At 38.8% G+C, this 21,728-nt stretch overlaps 1 pseudogene; it reads left to right on the forward strand.

Annotated features, from left to right (window-relative positions):
* LOC114887592 overlaps window positions 1–20,358 on the forward strand; it is a 43,729-nt pseudogene extending 23,371 nt beyond the window's left edge.
* Window positions 20,359–21,728: the final 1,370 nt, after the last annotated feature.

Consider the following 21,728-nt stretch of genomic DNA (forward strand, 5'->3'; position numbering starts at 1 on the left):
ATAAATAATTACACAACACTATCTAGTTTTTGTTTTTGTTTTGGGGTGTGTGTGTGTGTGTGTGTGTGTGTGTGTGTGTGTGTGTGTGTTTAAGTTAGAAGATATTTCTTCAAAACAAGCTGTTTTGCACTCTGGAATTGTAGGTTGATTCAAAATATTTACTGCCATGTAATAGTAATGAACATTTTCCTGTGAGAACATATTGCTCATCCTCTAGAAGAGAGGTTTAAATATAATGCATAACACACACTGCTAGGGTGTTAGCATGATCAGGAGAGAACACAAGATCAAAAATAAAACAGAGTCTAGTCTCACGCTTCATTCTACTACTCAATAACTGAATTTAGACAAAGAACCTGAGGTTCAGTTTTTATCTGTACAATACAGAAGAAATACAACTAGGAATTGTTCTTACATCACTGGATGTATTAATCGCCTAATAGATTATTCAGATAAAGTAGCTGCTATGCAATGCCTGCTAGATGATGTAATGGCTAAGTATCCAGGGCTTGCAGCCAGAATAACTGGATTCAAATCCTAGCTCTGCTACTTAATAAAATGTGAGACCTTGAGCAAGCTATGTAACCTTGCTAGCTATATAACCTTGACTTCCTGAAATGCAGGTAATCTTAAAACCAACATTCAATGTTGTTTTGAAGATTAACTGATTACATCCATGAAGGGCATTTAAAATAATGCCTAGCACATAGTAAGTACTCAATAGATAAAGGCTATTTTTATTAGAACAGTGTATTTGCAATCTTTATTGCAAATGAACTTAGATACATATCTGGTGCCATACTGGAGCCTACAGATATGATGACTTCTATGTGACATAATGATTCACTTAGCAGGAGTAGGGGAGTGAAGAGAGGGGAAGGATTTTAAAGGATAAAGACTGTGGTAGAACTAAGAGAACATGTAGGTCAGCCCTTGCAAATGGGAAGCAACAAGCAGAGGAAGACGATCTTTCAGTAGAAGGAGATGCCAAGTATATTAAAAGCTGTTGTTGATGTTAACTTCTGCAAGGGTATGTAGAATCTCTAGCGATGGTATTCCTCAGATTATCACAAGAATGACCCCTGCCCTGATGCTCTGCTGCCCTTCTAGAACATAAAGAATAAAGTTTTAGGTGAGCAGACAGATCAACTTATCTCTAAATATCATTACCTCTACTTACCTTAAAAGCAAAAAGAGGAAACTACTTGGAAAATATTGAATGTGAAATACGGCCAAATTATAGAAAATTACTGGGGGCTTCCCTGGTGGCGCAATGGTTGAGATTCCGCCTGCTGATGCAGGGGACACGGGTTTGTGCCCCAGTCCGGGAAGATCCCACATGCCGCGGAGCAGCTGGGCCCGTGAGCCATGGCCGCTGAGCCTGTGCGTCCGGAGCCTGTGCTCCGCAACGGGAGAGGCCACGGCAGTGAGAGGCCCGCATACCGCAAAAAAAAGAGAAGATTACTTAGTTTACATTTCTTTTCAAAGTTGGTCATATTTCCAAAACATGGTGAGAAAATTATCTCAGCTTCTACGAGGTAGTGGGAAATAGATAATCGAGGAGATTCAGGCAGATAAAACAAAGAACAACGAATAACTGGGGAAAATGTAATTTTTCATCATGAAGTGGAGTGATGTAGTAGAAAAAACAAATTGAAGAGAGATAGCTCAGGTTCAAATTTTGGGTAACCTAACTCAAATTACCTCAGCTTTCTGATCTGCAGTTTCTTCACCTGCAAACTATGGATTTAAGTACATATAAATTGTGGATTTAAGTATATCAGAGAGTAGATATATGGTTAAATGAATTAATATGTATAAAGTACTGAGCCTATTGCCTGAAACACAGGAGGTTTTAAATACACTAGCTTCTTTCATCCCTCTCAAAGGCATTAGACACTGAAATATTAAATGAAGGCAAAGAAAAATCTCATTAACTGAAAGAGGGAAAATACCAATCTCTCTCTGGTCTCAGGAGTCTATCTTCACGTCCCTGACTCGATACCATGAAGCAGCCCTGCAAGTCTGCTCATGTCAGAATAAGAGAGAGTGGTGTCTGTGGTGCTTGGCTGTGATATATGTCTGCCAACTTGGATTGCCAAGGTCTCTGTCAGCTCTGGCGTGGCAGCTAAAAGAAGCCTTTTCTTCTCACCTGAGTTCTTTCAACACATTTGCTATGGAGAAAAATTCTCCCTTTCCACCACTTGACTAAATGTTTCTTATTTGCCTTAACTCGTTATTCACATTTCCATAATGTTGGATAATCGCAAACCACATAGAAACATTTTGATGCACAGCCGTATATATATGGTAACCTCACTGAATGACATTTGCTCGGCAGCACTGCATTGCTGTTGATGAATAACACATGGCATTACATTTTATACATTGAGGAAGAGGAATTAGAAATAGGGAAAGAAAAAGCTCTATTCAGTTATTCCAATCATTCCTTGCTATGATGTGCTGCTGAGTGTCACACGTTTTAAAATGAACATACAAAATGTAAGAATTTTGTATTTATTTCAGATTATTGTACAAAATGTAATCACAAAAATGCCAAGATAGACTGTAGGGTATCTCTTGACACATGGATATAATGATGAGAATAGTTATTAGGCAGCACATCTGCTTATCCTCATACATGAATGGAAGACATGTAGCATAAACGTCATCACTTTTCATCGCAGTACCTATGGCAGCATCACTAACTGACCATGAAATGCTTTTGACTGAATCCAGAGGTAGAAAAATGCCATCTTAACACAGTGCCCAGGCAGTCCCTACCAAACGTTGTTGGCAAAGTAAAACTTCTTTGCTATAACTGACCCACAAATTTGGAGGCTGTGGAGGAGTGCAGGAGCCTGAAGCTCTGGCTGAGGTCAGACAGCAACAGTCTGAACACACTTGAAATTTCTTCTGTGTCAAAACAGTATACAGACTTTTAAAATCCAGTGAGATATTATCCATATCTCCTTATTCTGTCATATTGTGATCAATTTCCCAATGGTTCTCCCGTGTCACCTAATTTAGTTAACAACTTTATAGAGTGCCCATAATATTAGGTATGTCAGTCAAACACCTGCTCTGCCAACCTCCCCTTCAAAACCTACAAATTAAGTTTATTTCTGCATTAAATGATTCATGGCAGTAGTTTCCTGTTTGGGATGCCATACTAAACTTCTCAAGATGCTGAGATCTTAACTTGTTGGTACATCTATGGAAATTTGTACCAGAGTAAATTACTGTGTGTTTAAATCAACTCTCACAATTGATTATTACATTAAGTCATTCTCTAGAGTCTAGGAAAAGTTAAACATGCACATATGGGTAGAAGTTTGGAGGCGGGAGTTGGTAAGAAAAAGACAAAGACTGGTGTCAATAGTTGAGCAAGTGAAATCACTTTTGCCTTTGCTCTGAACACTTTGCAAATATATCCCTCTAGAAAAAGGCAAAACAAGACTTTGGGAGCTTCAATCTTACATAATTTGGGGGACATCTCCAAGAAAAAAGAACAAAAAATTACAAATTCAGTTAGGTATAGAGCTTTAGAAGGGGCACATGCAAGTAAAGAGACCTGAAACTTAAGCATCATTAACTTCATGGTCGATCTGGTAAACCAGAAACAAAAACAGATAGATTCTAGTAAACTAGAAACAAAAATAGTAATTTGCACAAATATGTGTAATAGAGTGAGAGGTGGGACCTTTATAGTCATCCTGGGGATTTGACGACTGCCCCCAAGTTTGAGTAAATTATGGAGAGTGTTCCTACATTTTAACAAGTGTGGCTACAGACATCTCTGTTGGGCTAATTGAAGAGGAGACCAAATTCACTTTACAGAAAATATCCATCTTCTACATATACATGAGTAAAACAGAAAAGTATTCCACAGAGACTTCCTTGAAGAGAATATGTGAAAGACAGAGTTTTTTGTGCACTTCCCTCCCCTTCCAATAAGTGAAGAGCTGTGTTTTACCTTGTCTCAAGCCAAGTGATTGGGGCAAATGGAAAACATTCATAGAGATAAGACGAGAGTGAGAGAGTGAAAGAGAGATTCTCCTGTAGGCTCAGTAGCTGAGACTGTCATATGGATAGGACTCTGGGCGTCGAGGTGAGAGTAACATGGGGGAAGAGACCAAGAAGTTTGAATGACGTCAGCCATATAGTGCATTACCATGTCAGAATGGTTTAGAGTGAAGGCTCCTGTGACTAGTCTCCTAAAATCCTTCAATGTACATCCGATAAAAGACCCAACATTTGGATCTCTGACTCAGCAATCACCAGAGGACTATAGCCAGCATTAACCAAGTAAAAGGACTTTGCTAATTTCTTTCTCATCCTTTCTCTCCTCTCCCTTACCTCACAAAGTCTGTGGAGTGGAGAGGAACCATGCCAAAATCCTTCTTTCCCCTTGCTGGTTCCCAAACATTTGGTCAATTTTGAACAGGGGTAGGGAGAAAATGCTTGAATTGTGTGAGAGGTGGGTTTTGATTTAGATTATACTAGATATTTTTATCCTGAAAATGACACTCTTCTAAAACCTAGAAGTTATCAGAAAAGCAATCTATCTGTTAAAAATATCCAGGGAGAGGGGATGGAGATCTCACAGAGGATATCTGAAGGCCCTGGTGGTAGGAAAACAAAATTATTTTCTGACTGCATCCTACCAAGTTTAGGGTGTTTATTAAACCTGTTAGACATCCTTATTTACTTTTATTAAATGTTTTGCCACAGAGCATTCAATTGTGTCCAATTTTCTTCTCCACTGGAGCTATGTTCTATTGGTAGCCTGCTATGATGAAAATTCATTATTTTAATACAGCCATATAAGAGCTATTATTTGAAGGAAAATACATGAACTTCTAGAGTGTTGTATTCACTAGGTGAAACAAATCCTCTAAAAAGCCCTCCACAAAAGCACTGAAGAATTACGTTAAGAAATAATTAAACTTGCTGATGACACCAAGTTTTAATCCATTCCCTCACCCTGCCTGGTGCAAACTTTGTCATTTCACTGGAATTATACTGCTGTGCACCACCAGATGTTACAAGCATACCTCTGGGTAGTTTTATTACGCATAAAAGCTTGTGTAGAAAGGGGTTATGTTAACAAAGACTGTTTCATGACAAAGATCCAAAAAATGTCATTTACTACTGTTTATGGCTCTTGTATATGAGCAGTGCTAAAGAAATATAGCCATTTGTTAGTTGATATATCTGACTCTTCACTGATTCAAGGAAACCCAGTTATTTAACACTGTGGCGTTCTATATTCTTCAAGTTTTAATTTTATTTATTTTATTTATTTATTTTTTTTGTGGTACGCGGGCCTCTCACTGCCGTGGCCTCTCCAGTTGCGGAGCACGGGCTCCAGACGCGCAGGCTCAGTGGCCATGGCCCACGGGCCCAGACGCTCCGCAGCATGCGGGATCCTCCCGGACCGGGGCATGAACCTGCGTCCCCTGCATCGGCAGGTGGACTCCCAACCACTGCGCCACCAGGGAAGCCCTAGGTTTAATTTTTTAAATGTAAAAAGTTACATAGAATTTATTTCAGTAGTAAACATTACCCTTCAGGGCCATGAATTCTGTGTGCACTTAAATATTCCAAGGTGAGATTTTTATCACTACCATTAAAAAAATTAACATAAAATTTTACCTTATGAGGTATTAGGATGATTATGAATATAAAGATGATGTTGACCTGCTCACAGTGCTTTAACTGATACTTTTATGAGCCCTTTATTGGTTAAAATTTCACTTGTGTATATTATCTCACTTTATCCTCATGACAATTTGATCTATAACTAGTTGGTCATAGATACCATAAACTTGAGATTTGACATTCAGAGAGGTTAGATAAATTTCTAAGACCATGTAAGTTAGAACCAGAAAACGGTAGAGCCATTTCTAATTCTAAATCTCATGAGCTCCTAAAACTGAATCCCACGCTCACTCCCTTTCACCATCACAAATATACCTGCCCTTAAGGAACTTGGTCTAAACAAGGGATATTAAGCAAGAACGTATTTATCCTCAAGGCCAGCTACTAACTAAAGGTTATTAAGATCTGTACAAAGAGAATATCTGGGTAACTACTGGTGATTCCTGGTAGTAGGGATGAGGAAAAGTTTAGTAGCATTTAAAATAAGCCTTGGGCTTCCCTGGTGGTGCAGTGGTTGAGAGTCTGCCTGCCGATGCAGGGGACACGGGTTCGTGCCCCGTCTGGGAGGATCCCACATGCCGCTGAGTGGCTGGGCCCGTGAGCCATGGCTGCTGGGCCTGCGCGTCCGGAGCCTGTGCTCCGCAACTGGAGAGGCCACAACAGTGAGAGGCCCGTGTACTGCAAATAATAAAAATAAAAATAATAAAAAAATAAAATAAAATAAGCCTTGAAGGATATTTTAATTCCTTAAAAGTGGAGGATCAACTACTAACATTTTCCTGCCATAGAATAGTAGGTGGAGGCTAAGCAACCCTGTTTTCCAAGTTGAGGATAAAAAATGAGAGCCGTGGAGTGCTTACGTAGCTGGAATTTGCAGGGCATTCATTGTAAAAGAGAGAGCTGTACAGAGGGAACACTTCAGAAGTCTGTGTGGTCATTCATTGTGGATCCTTGGCCAAGAGCTGGGCTGCACACGTGCAAGGTGAGATTCCCTGAGGCCCAGCAGAGATTCCCTGCTGTGAGGCTGAAAGCTGAATGATACCAGAAGTTGTGCAGTGCTGGGACTGTAGGTTGTGTAGTTCTGAGAGACACTGGCCTTCCAGTCCAACCATAATGGAAAGACCGTGCTGAGCACCTTGTGTATACAATGTTAAGTCCTAGAAAGGTCACACCGCAGTGGTGAGGATGCCTTACTACAGTGAGGAACTTCTCTAAGGCCAAGTTTTGAATGGCAATAAATCTACCCTAACAAAGGATATAACTAAGCCTGGAAGGACCAAAAAGACCTGTCAGCAATTTAACTGCCTGCTAAAAGTCAAAATACTTTTTAAAAGGTGGCATAAGTTAGGCTCCCTTCAATATATGACACAATGTGAAGATTACATTTTTTAAAAATTCATGGATAGCCAAAAATTATGAAAACATGATCCACTTCCAATTTTTTTAAAAAAGGTGATAAACACAAATGTTGGTATTAGCATACAAAGAGTTTAAAAGCAGTTATTATTAATACGTTTTAAAACAAAGGAAAAAATTGGTGATAAAGAGTAAACAAATGGCAAATCTCAGAATAGTCACAGAAGCTATATAAAGAACCAAATAGAAATTCTAGAATTGCAAAATACAGTATCTGAAAATAAATTACAGGATAAACTTATTAGAACCAGAGTCAGGAAATGAAAGGGACATTAGACTTGAGACATTCAATGGAAATTATTCAGTCTGAAAAATACAGGGGAAAATGTTGGAAAAATGAACTAACAAAACATTAACTCAGTGACTTGTAGTTAATCTCAAACAATGTAACCTAATGTAATTTAAGTCCCAGTAGGAGACGAGAGAGGGGATGGTCAATGAGAATACTTGAAACGTAATTGCCAAAACTTTCCTAAATTCATAAGAAACATCAATTTATATACCAAGAATTGTTGATTTCCAATCTCAAGAAGGTTAAATATAAAAAAAAAACACATGACATGGTACACCATGCCTAAGTATGCTTAAAACTGAAAATAAAGAGAAAATCTTAAAATCAGGCAGAGAAAAAGAAACATTAGATATAGAACAACAAGATTATGAAGGATTGATGACTTCTCATTGGAAACAAGGCAGGCAAAGGAAAATGGATCAACATATTTAAAGTTCTGGATGTAAAACAGTGCTGAATGGTCAACCTAAAATTCTGAAAGTAATGACAATATCCCTTAAAAAGACAGAAAAAAAGGTATTTCAGATAATGACAGCTGAGAAAAACTGTCAGCAGCACACCTGAATTTCAGGAAATGAGGAACTTTTGAGATTGAAGAGAAATTACAGCAGATGGAAACTTAGATCTTCCATAAGGAATGAAAAACAGAGGAAATGGCAAATATGTAGATAAATATAAAATACATTTTTTCTTTTAATTTTTCTAAAGATGATTAAAACAAAACGTATAACATTATATTGCCAGATTTCATAAGCAGATGTAAAATATATGAAAACAATAACACTAAGGATGGGAGATAAATGGAATTTCACTACTGTTTTGACATTTTACTTGTAATTTTATAATACTGAACCTAGGTAAACTTGGGTAAGGTGCATATCATTACCCCTAGGAAAACTAATAAAATTATAATTTAAAGAAATACGGCTAAAAAGTCTATAAAGAAGATAGAATAATAAAACGTATTTGATCAACTCCAAAGCTGTCAGGAAAGGAGAAGAAGAAAGCCAAAAGCAGATAGTATCACTAAAGGACACATTGCAAATAACTGAATTAAACCAACCTATACAATTAATGATATTAAATATAAATGTACTAAACATTGTAATTAAAAAGCAGAGATGGTCAGACTGGATTAAAAAGACCCAACTATTTTGTGGTATCAAGAGCAAGCACTTTACATACAAAGATAGAAGTAGGCTGAATGTAAAAGGATGGAACTACACACTAGGAAAACACTAAGCATAAGAAATATGGTATGGTTATATTAATATCAGACAAAGTTGACTTAAAATAAAAAAGATAAATAGGGACCACTCAGAATCATAAAATAACTAATTCATCAAGAAGATATATAAATCCTAAATGCCTATGAATCTAATAACAGAACTATAAGACACATTAAGAAAACAAAACTAGATAGAAAAATAGACAAATGCACATTCATAGTTGCATAGTTAACACCCTATTTTCAGTAATGGGTAGACAACTGAGACAAAAGTATCAATAGCGATATATAGATACAGAAGTAGTGATGGGATATATAGTAACATACAAGAACTGAACATGCAATTACATAACTTGATTACATTTAATTTATAAAACATTAAACCTAATAATCGTAAAATGCATGCTCTTTTCAAGTGTACATGCAGTGTATACCAAGATGGACCATATACTGGGCCATAACATGAGTTAAAATATAGTGCAGAGGTATCTGGTCTGCCTGGATAATTCCATGCACACCACATTAGTCCACTATATAAAGATATCAGGTTGATCAGACTGAATAAGCAAAAAGTGGCAAGTGTGCTGGATGTCTTGGTAAGGCATGTACAATCTTTAGGAAAGAAGATAAACTCTATGAAGATTCAAGAGCTTACCACATCAGTGAATTTTTCTAAATGCCCAGTGGTATGGTGCATGCTAGGATATCTCTCCAAAGGGGCACCTTTTACCTGCCTACAAAGTAGGGTCTAAATTCACAAGTAAGCAAAATGACGTGGCCAGTTGACATTAACTAGTTTCTTCATTGGTCACCTCGGTGCTGGGATAGTGGGCACATGGGAGGAGGAGCCGTGATGGCAAGAATGGATGCTATACATAGGCTCAGTAACATGGGCTCCAAGGCTGAGGTGGCTACTGCTGCTGCCATATGTCCAACTGCTGTCGACCAAAACCTACACTGGGTTCCCAATACAGCACCATCTTTTAAGGGATGGTCATTTAATTGCTTCAGAAAGGACAGCAGTTCACCTTGAATGGAATCAACATTCTGGGATTGAGTTTTTCTTTCCTCCTTACAGGGTTTTAGCCAGTACCATTCCCAAGGATTTACTGTTTGGTTCACATATGGGATTACACGTAAAACTGCATTATACTAAGGGATACATTTTATAGCTACTTTATTTATCTATGGTGGCATAAAAATGCACCCAAATTTAGTGGCTTAAAAAAATAAACATGTATTTATTACACAGGTTTTTTTGGGTCAGGAGTCTGGGAGTTGCTTAGCTAGATGGTTATAGTAGCTAAGGTTGTACTCAACATGTCATCTGAGGCTTTAGTCATCTGAAGGATTAACTGCATGTGGAGATCTACTTCCACGATGTCTCACTCACGTACCTGGTCAGTAAGCGCTGGTTTTTGTAGGGATCTCAATTCCTTGTGACATGGAACCTGTATAAGGTTGTCTGGACTTCTTTGGACGCTGATAAGTGCTTCTGCCTGAGCAAATGAGCTATTAGGGAGCAAGGTGGAAGGAGCATGTTAGTGGAATAGCTCTGGAAGTCACATAGTATCATTTCCACAATATCCTATTGGTTATATTGGTTAACTCCATTCAGTGTGAGAGAAGACTATAGAAGAGGATGAATATATGCAAGTAAAACTCAACGGTACCATCTTGGAGGTTGGCCTTCATAAGAACCAGTAATGGTGAGGCAGTGGGTACATGACTCTACTTTTCTTTGGGGGGGAGGGCGGAGAATTTTAATACATTTTCCAAATTAAATGAAAGGACAAGACCATACTGTAGATACAAACTTAAGACAATTTTATGATTCTAAGACAATTTAGAATCATAAAATGTGAGGTGGACTAGTGAAATTCCATGTTTGGATTAGGAAAATTTTACAGTAATAATGTAGGTGCTTCCTTTTCTAAAACTAAAAAAAAGAAAAGCTATTGCATAAATTAAAGCATGTGGTCAAGGGATTCACTGGTCTTATCACTTACAATACTCCACAGAAGTACAGATTCACACTGATAGAGTGATGGAATGGTCTTCTGAAGGCAAAGATGAGGTTCCCACTTTGAGATGTTATGCTACAAGAATGATGCTCCATCCAACCAGGATGCAATGGCCTTATATGATGCTGTTTCCCAAACAAGTAGAATACCTGGGTTCAGTAGTCAAAGTATAGTAGTAGTAGCCCTACTTGTCATCATTCTCAGTGACCTGTTTGGGGAATCTGTACTTCATGTTTCCATGAATCTAGCCTCTATGGGTCCAGACTCTCTTTGTTACAATGACTTTTTCCTCTGAATTGCTCTGGTCAAAAAATCAATTCACTCTATGTATGGTTCTATTTCTAGTCTCTCAACTCCAATCAATTGACCATGTGTTTATCCTTCCACCAATACCATCATATCCTGATAACTGTGGCTTATAGAGTAAAACTTGAAATCAAGTAGTGTAAGTTGTAACTTTTTCTTCCCAAAGAAAAAAAGGCTATTCTAGATCCTATGCATTTTTATGCACATTTTTAGAATCAACTTGTCATTTTCATGAGAAATCTATTTGGATTTTACTAGAATTGCACTGAATCTACGGATGAACTTGGAGAAAATGGACATCCAACTTAGCTTGGGTTCTGTGTGATATGGGTTCTGACACACTGATATTTACACCTATGAGATTTATTGGTGAGTCCTCTTGAGAACAATTCTTCAGGGGCAGAGATGCAGGTCTGGGCAACAGAATAGGTTGACCCATGATACATCTCCTACAGAGGCCACAGTCAATTGCTTTGAGAGCTCTGGAACGGGACCATATATTCAGAATTTGCTTGTGATAATCACCACATCATACTAAGTCCCCATTGTTGCCAAACAGACACTGATGAAGTTGTCAGAAAAAATAAATACAAAAGAAAATATAAAACAAATTAAAGGTAATACTGAGCAGATATTTGTAACTACAAATATTTTTAAAATCCTAGCTTCCACATTGGTAAGACAATAAGCTAGCTGTGAAGGAATAAGCATTATTTAACCAGGTTTGTGAAGCGTATCTTTCTCAAGCCTCTATTTCTTCTGGTTTTTTTTTCAGACATCAATTCTCCTTTTAGTAATTTAAGAATTGACTAGAGACAATTAAGCTTGCAGCTGTTTATAAGAACTTGCATCTTGATTTTCAATGTAAAAAACTTAGGTCATTTTATTTTCTCAAATTCCAAGAGAATAAAACATACTGTTACTGTTCCAAACTGGATTACAATGTGTCAAGTTCAAAGGTTTAGAAGGAATTTATTGAGGAGGTGATCACATAGTGTGTTTTATGAGTTGCTACAAATTCTGTGGTCACAACATATTAGGGTAAAGTGCTTACTGAGCATTATTAAAAGTTTGATATTGTCACTTTGCCCATTGTTATAGAATCTGGTAGATAGAATGGTAATTCCCCAGAGAGCGATCTATCCCAAGGACTGCATCACTGCTGATTTATTTCCATTTAAGATGGTGTTGGTTGTACCCAGGGCCTGCTTATTTTCAATTATTGCTGTTGGAGGGAGACATCTTCTCTGCTCCCTGTAACTGGAAAATAACCTGTCACTTGGCATATCCCATTCTTAAATTCTGAACTCAGATATCATATCCTTCATGAAGCTGCCACTTTATCTCTTTTCCTCCAGTCCTTTTCTCTTCTGAATTCCAATATATTTATTTGTAGATGACTTTATTCCCTACAAACTGATTGCAGCCATCATATGCTAGGAATGTTGTTTTCTAATTAGTATCCTCCACAGTGTCTAGGAAAATACCATACATGAGACATTTAGTGACTCAATGAATTAATCTTATCCAAGGTAGGTAAACAGAGATAATATATAAAAAAAAGAAAAAGAAATGTCAATTGGTTTATTAGAGTACAGTTTTTTTCTATCCAAACAATATGTCAAAAATATTTGGGGTTAATATTTTTAAATTGAATTAAGGTATTAAAGTTGATTATAAATTTGTGAAACAGGTGGCAGAGAATTTTGGTTACTAAAGACTGCAGAAGGAGAAATTCGTATTTTATGTAATAACAAATCCAGTATGTATTTCAATTACCAAAACAGCATACAATGTGTATTTATCACAATATGTTCAGATGTACTCTAATCAAATGAAGTAAATCGCTCGGTTAAAATATTTTCAGATATCTGAAATGCAACACTAGCCAATATTTTACAGGCAAAGATCTGTCTATAGCCATTTTGTTAAATGCCTAAGAACTGTTAGGTCTTCTCCAATTAGAAGACTTTTTCTGGAAGGCCAGACCTCTAGCAGTAGCTGTGCCCTCCACATTTGCAGCTTGGGGACCCTGACCCTCCTTCTTAGCCTCAGGTCTCACTGAATTCTGGAAACTATTCTGTCCACTTGCCCCTTCAGTCCTCAGCATAAAACTAATACAGGTTAGTCTCCTTTCAAAAAGTTCATTTCTAATGGAAAGCCGGGTCTCCTCCTTCTGCCACCTACTTAAGCATCTGTAACCTGCTCCTACACTAACCTGTCTATAGTGGCTCTTCTATCAGAGATCATTGTCAACCTACTCAGATGTTAAATGAAGCCATGAATTTTTCCTTGTCCACTTGGATGTCATTAGCCCTGCTCCTCTTTCATGAAACTATCTCCTTCCCTATTTCCCATGAATTTGTTCATCTTCATTCTACCCTTTTCACCGATACCTGCATACACATCACATCCTCTTGTTACTTTCTCCCCTCCCACTGCATAGTTCTGGCTATATCCAAAGTCACATTTTCAATACTATTTCAGCTTGAGTTATAACCTCATGGGAATGACTTCTAAATACTTACCATTACTAACTTTTAAACTTTGGCTTGCACTTTTGTCTGGCTGCTGGCTATCTATTTTTGATGCCATAAAAATCACTTCACCTACATCCTTAAGGCAAAATGATCTCACTGCAGCATCTCACAGCAGAACACAAACTTCAGCCCTTTTCTGACTGCCTAAGTTTAACACAGTTTTGTGCAGATGTTGAAAAATTAAAGACCACGGGTCAAATCCAGGCTGCCACCTGTTTGTATACAGCATGTAAGCAAACAATTTGTTAGACTTCAAAGAGTTGAAAAAACTGAGGGGAGAATAATATTTCATGATGTAAAAATTTTATGAAATTAAAATTGTCTATAAACAGCACTTTATTGGAATACAGCCATGCTTATTTGTTTATATGTTGTCTATAGCTCCTTCTGTCCTATAATGACAGTAGTTGCAACAGACACAATATGGATTGCAAAGCTTATTTACATCTGGCCCTTTTGAGAAAAAGTAAGCAGACTCCTGGTTTAATGCATGAAGCCTGAGTTTAAGAGTAGACGGACAGAGCTACATATAAATCTTAGATAATCTTTTCACTAAATGAAATCTCAGAGAAAGTTACTTAGCACTAATGAGCCTTTGTTTTCTTATCTGTAAATCAGAAGTACCAACAGTCACTTCCTTCTATAAGGCTTATTTCATCTCAAGCCTGAGACTATTACCATAGACTTTTAATTATTTTCTCAGTTTCTTCTTCCTAATAGGTGTGGTGAATCAATGGCAGACAAAATATATTTTAATATGGTATCATCTCAGAAATATTTCATAATACCTCTGTTGTTCAAGCCTGCTTCAGATTCAAGTGAAACAATCTAACCTTGAATTAATTTAACCAAGTAAACATATTAAACAATTGTATTTAATTTTAGAATTTGCTTTTTTCTTTTTATACACATAGTACATATAAGCATATATGGTATATAATATCTATATAAAGTGTATTACACATATGGTGTTATAAAAATGGCTCCTTTAAAGTGATGTTGGAAAAACTGCCTTACCATCTTATAGTACTTACAAAAATAGAATCCAGTTTTATTTAAAGGCCTAAGTGCGAAAGTTACAACTCCCTGACAATAGAAAAATGTAGGAAAACCTCTATGACCTCCAGCCTCGTAATTTATGAAACAATTTTATTCTAACTCTCTACAACATCAGGTCATTGGCAACACAGAAGCCCCTTTTTGTTCCCTCCAACAGTTTTTAGGGCACGGTAATTTTGTTTTCCTTGAAGTTGTTTTAAGATGCAACACTTTTTATGACAAGCCATAAGTACCCAATTATCTAAGATGAAGATATTTTAATTAATCCTCTATTTAAAAAAAAACTTTGCACTCCCTTAAACTTCAAAGTATCTTCTGTTTTATTTTGTTAGTTTTTCTGTATTCCTCATCCCCTTGACTATCTGTGCTGGGCTACACCCTGCAGGCCTGCAAGCCTTGTAGCTGCCCAGCCTCGAGACAGAAGAAAGAGCAGAGAGACAGCGACAGAGACATCAACAGCTTATTGGACAGGGGATATTACACATCCAAACCCAAGGTCCTGGAGCGTAGGCAGCAGAGGACAGGCAGGACACAGTAGCAATCTTTGCTACTTGGGGGAGAAGGAAGCTATCATTTATAGGGGGAATTGATTTCAGGTTGGCTCATCAGTTACCAGGGAAACAAGCAGCTGGGCCAAGCAGGTAGGTGGTTACTAATTAAGCCCCATAATTAAGAGGAGTCATGTGAGTGAAGCAGACACTGGTTGAGCAGGGAATGTACAGAGAGTAAGAGAACAACCATCTCAAGTGGCATATATATTGATATCTCTCTATGCACGCTGATCTCTCTAAATTATATATATGCACATAGTATACATAAATATACCTATAAGTAATAGATGCATATATTGGACACATATTATGGATTCCTTATAGTAGCAAGAAGCAATCAATTAGATTTATAATTCACAACATGGATAGATCCTAAAACAACATTTTTTGAATTAAAAAAAAAGACACCTCTCTCTCTCTCTCTCTCTCTCTATATATATATATACACACACACATATCACTCAGTATATACGAGTTGATAACTTGATAACTCACTCTCTTGGTCCTCAAAGTCTACAGTCAAATAAGGGGAAATGGGAGTAAAAAACCAAAGCAAAATTAATGTATGTGTGTATATCTATCATATATAGTATATATGAGCATAGCAATAGGTTCATATTCGTAGGTACTATGGATCACAACCAAAAGGAAGTTTTAAGTACTTTGTAAAAGAGCTACAGATCATAAGACAAACTTCTGCCATGATGTTATGGTAGAAATTAACATAAATATGGAGCTTACATAGTTCACATCGAGTACCTAACTTGTATAGCTTAAGTTAGTGCTAAGTGTTCCCCTATCATTTTATCAGTATAAATTCTAACAAGGACTATGGTGTGCATGCATTCAAAGGATACAGAATTATTCTTTGGAAAATTTGGCTAAGGTAATGAGATTTCAGGAAAAAATATTTAACCTTTAAATTGACTTAGGTATTTATTTATAGGTTACTTAGGTTTTCTTTTTATTACTGTGCTTACCTTTTTCCCTTTAATTTCATTTTAAGAAATGACCACTCTGCCCCTCCTCTAAGGCTATTTCCACCTGTGCCCGTTTTAATTAAATCTATTATTCACTCAACTTGCACTTGTGTTATATAATTTCTCTTGTGTAATTGGAAATTGTTTTATCCAATAATTATCAAAGGGATGATTCAGAGATGCTGGCTTTACTGAAATGTGTGTGGAGGAATGTTTCATGTAAAGCAGAGCAATCTTTTTATTTCAGGCTCCTTTCATTATATTAAGTTCCAGGAGCTGTTATTTAAATGAAGTTGAAAGAGAACCTATTTACTGGCTGGCAAACATAGACTGAGCATTTGGAGTTCTTGTGGTTTGATCTCACTGTGTATTATTTGAATAGAATGCATCAAGTGAAATATGGGGAAGTGCAAGATAAATAATTGGCAAACATAAAGGTAAAATACAAAGATGCTGTCTGCATATTTTGCCTTTGCATCATGGTCCTGATATATTACAAATGTATTCAAGCATGTGTTCAAAGTATTCAGTAGTTTACAAATAATTTAGTGAGTCAGAATTAAAGCAATGTTCCCCTCCAAAGTACTCTTGCTGACTTCATAAGGGAAAATTTCAATGTTGATAAATATAAAACTTTTAATAATAAAGTGTTGTTTCAACTACGTATCTTTGGATTATGTGCAGTTTCTTGATGAATGTAACCAATACTTTTCTGTGCATTATGAAGCGAAGAGTGGGGGTGGGTAATAGTATTAAAATCCCTTTACGTTTTACAAAGTTCTATTATATACATTTACCAATAATCTTATGTGGGTGTCTGGGCAGGTATTATTACTCTTCTGACTCCAGTTAAAATTTCTTGCATACATTACACTGCCATTCTTTTGCTTTTTGAAAATATAACCAAATAAATTTGCAATTATTGGAGTTATCAAACAGTCTGTAAATATAGGCCCATGTGAACCTCTAGTTTGTGATTAAATATATTTCAAAGGGAAAACTGAACAAATTATGCTACTTGGCAGCCAAATCTATTTATTGAAAAAATGGGTTATACAGAACGCTCAGGTGAACATTTCTGATATTAATACAGTTGCTGATTATACAAGGTCTATCTGAGAAGGAAAATAACTCTTGTCATATTCTAAGATGCTGGGTGGGAAGATCAGTTGTCATATAGGCGTTCCCACAAAGAAACTTCCTGGATAAAGAATATGAAAGGAAAGAGAAGAGATATTATGTTAGTGGGTTCTTTAAAGTTAGTATGTAAGAGCTGGAATACATTCTCCTTCAGAAATCAAACTAAAGTTTTCCAACAGAGTGTGGCAAGAACGCCACTTTCTTAGGGCATTTAAAGAGGTCAAAGAGGCAAGATGATATTGATAGAGATGGGGAGGGGTGAGAGACAGTGGACTTGTGTCTGGGGACATCTTATGGAGTAGGTGCTTTCGAGTCAGGTTGACCTAGGTTTAAATCCTGGACCCATTACTTTTCAGTGATATGAATATAATAGCAAGATCAAACCAAACATAAAATTCCAAGTGATAGGCCAGAGCAATATGAAGTTTGCAAAGGAAATATTGGAAAACAAGTGCATGATTCTGGAAAGCCCCCCAAGGACATAAAAACATTGAAAGAAAGGCCTGAGAGAGGATATGTGAGGGTTCCATCTTTGGAGAGAGTTATATGTGTGCTGTGACTCCCACCCCAAAGCAGAAGGACGAGGGTGCCTGTGGCCAACCTCAGTTCTAATGAGAAGGGCTTCCATGGGATCCCGTGTAGAGCCCGGTGTTTTCTATAATTGTAGGGGAGTAACACAGTGAACTCTTTTCAGGAATATAAAGGCTATAGCTCTCATATCAGCTTGAGCCAACAAGGTGGGGACAGGAAGGAGAGGGGGGGCAAAAGGAGAAAGTGGGGGTGGGGAGAGATAGCCACTTGTACGTTGAGCCACAGAAACACTTAGTGATGCCAGAATAAGGAGGTGGAAATGGTTCACCAGGTGTCTGTGATTTGAACAAAGAGCCAGTCTGAAGTTGTAAACAAGCAGGACCCTGCGGGGCCTTCCCCGAACAGACTCCCCACCCCCATGGCCTCTGCCCGCCTCTTCTTTGTAGAAAAATTTTAGCCTCCTAGGCCTTCCCGAAGTTCCAAAGAATGAATTTAATAAGAGAAGTGATAAAATGCAGAAACAAAGGAAAACAGTCAGGGAAGGCAAAATAATAACAGTTTAGTCATAAAACAAAATCAAGGACCTTTAGTTCCTTCTCAAAGACTATAGATAATATTCTGAGCCACATGCTTTGAGCCGTTTTGCTGATACTGAAATCCCCACCAGGTGAAAGAAGTTACCTGTACGCTGCCCACAAGCAGGTAGATCCCAGACCGGTTGGAACCAGCAGGTTGACAATGTTGACTCCCAGTTACCTCATCACCAACCAATCAGAAGAATGTCCAGGAGCTGATCACACAACCCACAACCCCCAACCCCTCCCTCACCCCGTCTTTAAGAACCTTTCCCTGAAGGCCATCAGGGAATTTGGGCCTTTTAAGCACTAGCTGCCTGGACTCTTTGCTTGATGCCCTGCAATAAACACTGCAACTTTCTTTCCTCACAACCTGGTGTCAGTACACTGGCTTTACTCTGGGCAGGTGAGCAGAACCGAGTTTAGTTCAGTAATAAAGCCATTTTAAACACTGATCAAAAAAACACTTAAAAAAACAAAAAACAAAAAACACCTGGAGGGGTGATGGAACCCACCCCCTGCCCCCAGCTGTGTAGAGCAGAATGGGGATGGGTGGATCCTGAATAAACCGCAAAGGTGATCAGAGATGAAAACATGTGCTCTGAGCATTTGTCAAGGTGAACGGATTTCAAGCCTCCCCACAGCAATGCCTAATTTAACAAGAACTATATTTTACTCTTATCTGTTCTCCCCAACATAGCCCATCTTGTACCTCTGTCGGAAACCAGAAACCTCAGTTTTCTCGTATTTTGAAAGCCCTATGTGTATATAGCACAGTGGATTACCGGTTACTCTTCACAGTGGTGCAGGAGGTGAGCAGAGCGTGCAGGAAGCAGCAGACACTGGCAACTTCGTGGGAGAGACTGCGGGAGGCGGCACTCAAGGCGGTCGCTGGAGCCTAAGAGCACGCGCATGCGCCTGGGGGCACGCAGCTCAGCTATCGCGAGGCTCACGCTGCGCAGCCGCACTCTTTCGTGTTTAGCCGAGCTGCGGAGAGGCGGCAACCTACAGCTGCTCCGGCTGTTTGCACGGTCTCGTGGAGCTGCTCACAGCCACCGCCTGCCTGCGGGGACGAAAGACAAACTCTTTGCAGGATTCTGTGGTACTGGCTGGGTCCTGCCGAGTCACATATTTACTGGTCTTGAGCAAAATGGAGACCAGTATTTACATTAAGCTGATGCACCTCCCTGGAGGCCCCACCTTGATCTTCCAGACGAACACGTACAAGCTGGTGGATGCTGTGGTTTCCTCGCTGTACCCGTGTGCTTGAGTGGCAGTTTGCCCATCCTTCCCTTCTGGTGCTGAGCAGCCTTGGCCCCCATGATGTGCACGTGAAGCTCATGGCCACCGTGAACCAGAACCTGTTTTTCCATCTATGTGCGCAAGGCGAACGTGAACGCCGTCAAGCGCCAAATTCTCATCAACTACGGTCCCTACTCCCAGGAGCTGGAATCCCGCTATCATAGCATGAAAGTTGTTGTGGGAGCATGTTGCGGAATGATGAAGCTTCTCAGGAGATGAGCTCCCTGCAGGACATGGGTGAGTTCTGGCCATAGGCTTGCGCCTTTGAGGCAGAGCTGGATTTCGCGCACAGTGTTACCGAGCTGCCCCAGGTGGCTGCCCGGCGCTACCAGTACTGGGCCTCGCATAACCTGCAGCTCATCAGGACCCAGGAGGGTGTTGGGGAGGGGAACATGCTGCCTACAGTTTCCTGCACAAGACTTTGGGGGAACTGCAGGCCACCCTCGTAGCCAAGAAGGAGAAGCTGCAGCTCAAGGCCCAGAGGGAGGACAGGCAGGCCCAGAACTTCCAGAACAAGTAGGAGCAGTGAGAGACCCGTTAGAAGAAAATCCTGGGGGCATGAAGAGGGCACGGGCAGAGGCTAGTGGAGACTGTGATGCTGAGGACCCCGGGGGAACCCCTAGAAGCAGAGGGAGCCAGCCAGCAGGAGGGGGGCAAGGTGAAACCCAGTATTCCCGTCAGGCGGTGGGCAAGGAGCCTGACACCGGTCCCGAAGGTGCACAGACAGCCCGCCAGGCCTTCAGGCTATAAGTAACCATGAAGGAGGGCAGACTGAGGCAGGGGCCTACATGGTGACTGGAGGCTTCCAAAGAGCACTACTAAGAGCATTTTTACACTTTTGTGAGTTTTTTTAAATTGGTGTCTTTTTGTCTCAGTTTGGTGGTGATGTACTTTCCAGTGGGAGGTAAAATGACAGATATATAGGCAAAGTTAACTTTTCTACAAACTCTAATCCCACGGCTCCAAAAGTTTGATTAGATTCAAAATCATTTCAGCAGAACCTTATTATAAATTTAGACATTGTTCGGTTGGCTGTTGTCTCCCATTCGCCTCTTTAAACAAGGTTCTTAAGGATGGGTGGAGGACAGTGGGAAGAGAAAGGTGGAAAGGATGCCACGGCCAGGTGGAAACACAAATATAACCCATTTGGGGGCACACAGAGCTCAGTCCTGGGTCCTAATGGCCCACTCTTTTCCCAGTAAATTCTCCTGGGACAAATAAAAAAGACAACTTCCTAGGAGATTCTAACCATGGAATAACAATATGGGTATTTAAGTTATCAACTCTCACTAAATGGCTCCTGAAGGCAACTGGATTGACAAAGTTTTAAATCCTGTAGCCAAAACGAGGATCTGTGTCAAACAGCAGCTTGTTTCTCATTCCCATAGCATTTCATGGCATTGAGTTTTTGGATCATATGTAGTGTTTTATGGAAGGGCTTTATTGTTGTTACAAAGTAAATATGAAATATAATAGAAAACTCAGGTTGCAGACAGTTAAACTGTGTAATAAGGGAATTTATAGGGAAGGAGATAAATAGCTATGGGAAGACTGGGTCTGTAAAACATTTCTAGGACGCCATGATTGTTAGTAGGGATAAATTCCTTTTCTCTTAAGAGAGTAGTATTGTGTGTAGAGGTCTTAAAATATCTGTGAGGCTCCCTAAGGGAGAGAGATTATATTAAGTTTAATGGTGAAACAGAAATAGAAAAATAGTAGTAAATCAGTAAAGAATTTAGATAGAAAGGTATTGAATTTATTTTCCATTTAATTTTCATGCACGTACTTCTGTGATCTGTAAACATGTTATCCATTTGAAATGGAAAGTGCCTTTTTTTGTTTTGTTTTGATTTTTTTTAATGAGCATTAAGAGATGTGAGGATTTTGATGTAGTCAATTACAATTAGGAAATTGATTGTGATGCTCTGTGTTTTAGCTGATGTTGAGTCAAATCACCTAAAGTCTTGTTCAATTATAGTGTTTAAATACTAAAAGGAGTTACTGTTTATCATTCATTCACCCATTTATTAGACAAATATTTATTGAGAGCCTACTATGTGCTTGGCAGTGTTGTAGGTCCTAAAAATACAGCCATACAATAAATATTCAGAGGACCTCCC

The sequence above is a fragment of the Monodon monoceros genome, unplaced genomic scaffold, assembly GCF_005190385.1.
Source record: "Monodon monoceros isolate NGI ecotype Baffin Bay Population unplaced genomic scaffold, NGI_Narwhal_1 Super_Scaffold_7, whole genome shotgun sequence".
Lineage (NCBI taxonomy): Eukaryota > Metazoa > Chordata > Mammalia > Artiodactyla > Monodontidae > Monodon > Monodon monoceros.